Raw genomic sequence first — 6,000 nt, forward strand, 5'->3', positions numbered from 1 at the left:
ACATAGTGTAGTACTATGGAGTACACCTCTCACACCCCATGTTGCACCCTGAGGACATATACTACTTCTTATTATACTACATAGTGTAGTACTATGGAGTACACCTCTCACACCCCATGTTGCACCCTGAGGACATATACTACTTCTTATTATACTACATAGTGTAGTACTATGGAGTACACCTCTCACACCCCATGTTGCACCCTGAGGACATATACTACTTCTTATTATACTACATAGTGTACTACTATGGAGTACACCTCTCACACCCCATGTTGCACCCTGAGGACATATACTACTTCTTATTATACTACATAGTGTAGTACTATGGAGTACACCTCTCACACCCCATGTTGCACCCTGAGGACATATACTACTTCTTATTATACTACATAGTGTAGTACTATGGAGTACACCTCTCACACCCCATGTTGCACCCTGAGGACATATACTACTTATTATACTACATAGTGTAGTACTATGGAGTACACCTCTCACACCCCATGTTGCACCCTGAGGACATATACTACTTCTTATTAAACTACATAGTGTAGTACTATGGAGTACACCTCTCACACCCCATGTTGCACCCTGAGGACATAATACTTCTTATTATACTACATAGTGTAGTACTATGGAGTACACCTCTCACACCCCATGTTGCACCCTGAGGACATATACTACTTCTTATTATACTACATAGTGTAGTACTATGGAGTACACCTCTCACACCCCATGTTGCACCCTGAGGACATATACTACTTCTTATTATACTACATAGTGTAGTACTATGGAGTACACCTCTCACACCCCATGTTGCACCCTGAGGACACATACTACTTCTTATTATACTACATAGTGTAGTACTATGGAGTACACCTCTCACACCCCATGTTGCACCCTGAGGACACATACTACTTCTTATTATACTACATAGTGTAGTACTATGGAGTACACCTCTCACACCCCATGTTGCACCCTGAGGACATATACTACTTCTTATTATACTACATAGTGTAGTACTATGGAGTACACCTCTCACACCCCATGTTGCACCCTGAGGACATATACTACTTCTTATTATACTACATAGTGTAGTACTATGGAGTACACCTCTCACACCCCATGTTGCACCCTGAGGACATATACTACTTCTTATTATACTACATAGTGTAGTACTATGGAGTACACCTCTCACACCCCATGTTGCACCCTGAGGACATATACTACTTCTTATTATACTACATAGTGTAGTACTATGGAGTACACCTCTCACACCCCATGTTGCACCCTGAGGACATATACTACTTCTTATTATACTACATAGTGTAGTACTATGGAGTACACCTCTCACACCCATGTTGCACCCTGAGGACATATACTACTTCTTATTATACTACATAGTGTAGTACTATGGAGTACACCTCTCACACCCCATGTTGCACCCTGAGGACATATACTACTTCTTATTATACTACATAGTGTAGTACTATGGAGTACACCTCTCACACCCATGTTGCACCCTGAGGACATATACTACTTCTTATTATACTACATAGTGTAGTACTATGGAGTACACCTCTCACACCCCATGTTGCACCCTGAGGACATATACTACTTCTTATTATACTACATAGTGTAGTACTATGGAGTACACCTCTCACACCCCATGTTGCACCCTGAGGACATATACTACTTCTTATTATACTACATAGTGTAGTACTATGGAGTACACCTCTCACACCCCATGTTGCACCCTGAGGACATATACTACTTCTTATTATACTACATAGTGTAGTACTATGGAGTACACCTCTCACACCCCATGTTGCACCCTGAGGACATATACTACTTCTTATTATACTACATAGTGTAGTACTATGGAGTACACCTCTCACACCCCATGTTGCACCCTGAGGACATATACTACTTCTTATTATACTACATAGTGTAGTACTATGGAGTACACCTCTCACACCCCATGTTGCACCCTGAGGACATATACTACTTCTTATTATACTACATAGTGTAGTACTATGGAGTACACCTCTCACACCCCATGTTGCACCCTGAGGACATATACTACTTCTTATTATACTACATAGTGTAGTACTATGGAGTACACCTCTCACACCCCATGTTGCACCCTGAGGACATATACTACTTCTTATTATACTACATAGTGTAGTACTATGGAGTACACCTCTCACACCCCATGTTGCACCCTGAGGACATATACTACTTCTTATTATACTACATAGTGTAGTACTATGGAGTACACCTCTCACACCCCATGTTGCACCCTGAGGACATATACTACTTCTTATTATACTACATAGTGTAGTACTATGGAGTACACCTCTCACACCCCATGTTGCACCCTGAGGACATATACTACTTCTTATTATACTACATAGTGTAGTACTATGGAGTACACCTCTCACACCCCATGTTGCACCCTGAGGACATATACTACTTCTTATTATACTACATAGTGTAGTACTATGGAGTACACCTCTCACACCCCATGTTGCACCCTGAGGACATATACTACTTCTTATTATACTACATAGTGTAGTACTATGGAGTACACCTCTCACACCCCATGTTGCACCCTGAGGACATATACTACTTCTTATTATACTACATAGTGTAGTACTATGGAGTACACCTCTCACACCCCATGTTGCACCCTGAGGACATATACTACTTCTTATTATACTACATAGTGTAGTACTATGGAGTACACCTCTCACACCCCATGTTGCACCCTGAGGACATATACTACTTCTTATTATACTACATAGTGTAGTACTATGGAGTACACCTCTCACACCCCATGTTGCACCCTGAGGACACATACTACTTCTTATTATACTACATAGTGTAGTACTATGGAGTACACCTCTCACACCCCATGTTGCACCCTGAGGACATATACTACTTCTTATTATACTACATAGTGTAGTACTATGGAGTACACCTCTCACACCCCATGTTGCACCCTGAGGACATATACTACTTCTTATTATACTACATAGTGTAGTACTATGGAGTACACCTCTCACACCCCATGTTGCACCCTGAGGACATATACTACTTCTTATTATACTACATAGTGTAGTACTATGGAGTACACCTCTCACACCCCATGTTGCACCCTGAGGACATATACTACTTCTTATTATACTACATAGTGTAGTACTATGGAGTACACCTCTCACACCCCATGTTGCACCCTGAGGACATATACTACTTCTTATTATACTACATAGTGTAGTACTATGGAGTACACCTCTCACACCCATGTTGCACCCTGAGGACATATACTACTTCTTATTATACTACATAGTGTAGTACTATGGAGTACACCTCTCACACCCCATGTTGCACCCTGAGGACATATACTACTTCTTATTATACTACATAGTGTAGTACTATGGAGTACACCTCTCACACCCCATGTTGCACCCTGAGGACATATACTACTTCTTATTATACTACATAGTGTAGTACTATGGAGTACACCTCTCACACCCCATGTTGCACCCTGAGGACATATACTACTTCTTATTATACTACATAGTGTAGTACTATGGAGTACACCTCTCACACCCCATGTTGCACCCTGAGGACATATACTACTTCTTATTATACTACATAGTGTAGTACTATGGAGTACACCTCTCACACCCCATGTTGCACCCTGAGGACATATACTACTTCTTATTATACTACATAGTGTAGTACTATGGAGTACACCTCTCACACCCCATGTTGCACCCTGAGGACATATACTACTTCTTATTATACTACATAGTGTAGTACTATGGAGTACACCTCTCACACCCCATGTTGCACCCTGAGGACATATACTACTTCTTATTATACTACATAGTGTAGTACTATGGAGTACACCTCTCACACCCCATGTTGCACCCTGAGGACATATACTACTTCTTATTATACTACATAGTGTAGTACTATGGAGTACACCTCTCACACCCCATGTTGCACCCTGAGGACATATACTACTTCTTATTATACTACATAGTGTAGTACTATGGAGTACACCTCTCACACCCCATGTTGCACCCTGAGGACATATACTACTTCTTATTATACTACATAGTGTAGTACTATGGAGTACACCTCTCACACCCCATGTTGCACCCTGAGGACATATACTACTACTTATTATACTACATAGTGTAGTACTATGGAGTACACCTCTCACACCCCATGTTGCACCCTGAGGACATATACTACTTCTTATTATACTACATAGTGTAGTACTATGGAGTACACCTCTCACACCCCATGTTGCACCCTGAGGACATATACTACTTCTTATTATACTACATAGTGTAGTACTATGGAGTACACCTCTCACACCCCATGTTGCACCCTGAGGACATATACTACTTCTTATTATACTACATAGTGTAGTACTATGGAGTACACCTCTCACACCCCATGTTGCACCCTGAGGACATATACTACTTCTTATTATACTACATAGTGTAGTACTATGGAGTACACCTCTCACACCCCATGTTGCACCCTGAGGACATATACTACTTCTTATTATACTACATAGTGTAGTACTATGGAGTACACCTCTCACACCCCATGTTGCACCCTGAGGACATATACTACTTCTTATTATACTACATAGTGTAGTACTATGGAGTACACCTCTCACACCCCATGTTGCACCCTGAGGACATATACTACTTCTTATTATACTACATAGTGTAGTACTATGGAGTACACCTCTCACACCCCATGTTGCACCTGAGGACATATACTACTTCTTATTATACTACATAGTGTAGTACTATGGAGTACACCTCTCACACCCATGTTGCACCCTGAGGACATATACTACTTCTTATTATACTACATAGTGTAGTACTATGGAGTACACCTCTCACACCCCATGTTGCACCCTGAGGACATATACTACTTCTTATTATACTACATAGTGTAGTACTATGGAGTACACCTCTCACACCCCATGTTGCACCCTGAGGACATATACTACTTCTTATTATACTACATAGTGTAGTACTATGGAGTACACCTCTCACACCCCATGTTGCACCCTGAGGACATATACTACTTCTTATTATACTACATAGTGTAGTACTATGGAGTACACCTCTCACACCCCATGTTGCACCCTGAGGACATATACTACTTCTTATTATACTACATAGTGTAGTACTATGGAGTACACCTCTCACACCCCATGTTGCACCCTGAGGACATATACTACTTCTTATTATACTACATAGTGTAGTACTATGGAGTACACCTCTCACACCCCATGTTGCACCCTGAGGACATATACTACTTCTTATTATACTACATAGTGTAGTACTATGGAGTACACCTCTCACACCCCATGTTGCACCCTGAGGACATATACTACTTCTTATTATACTACATAGTGTAGTACTATGGAGTACACCTCTCACACCCCATGTTGCACCCTGAGGACATATACTACTTCTTATTATACTACATAGTGTAGTACTATGGAGTACACCTCTCACACCCCATGTTGCACCCTGAGGACATATACTACTTCTTATTATACTACATAGTGTAGTACTATGGAGTACACCTCTCACACCCCATGTTGCACCCTGAGGACATATACTACTTCTTATTATACTACATAGTGTAGTACTATGGAGTACACCTCTCACACCCCATGTTGCACCCTGAGGACATATACTACTTCTTATTATACTACATAGTGTAGTACTATGGAGTACACCTCTCACACCCCATGTTGCACCCTGAGGACATATACTACTTCTTATTATACTACATAGTGTAGTACTATGGAGTACACCTCTCACACCCCATGTTGCACCCTGAGGACATATACTACTTCTTATTATACTACATAGTGTAGTACTATGGAGTACACCTCTCACACCCCATGTTGCACCCTGAGGACATAATACTTGTTATTATACTACATAG

This window comes from Entelurus aequoreus, linkage group LG17, assembly GCF_033978785.1.
Source record: "Entelurus aequoreus isolate RoL-2023_Sb linkage group LG17, RoL_Eaeq_v1.1, whole genome shotgun sequence".
NCBI classification, from domain to species: Eukaryota; Metazoa; Chordata; class Actinopteri; order Syngnathiformes; family Syngnathidae; genus Entelurus; species Entelurus aequoreus.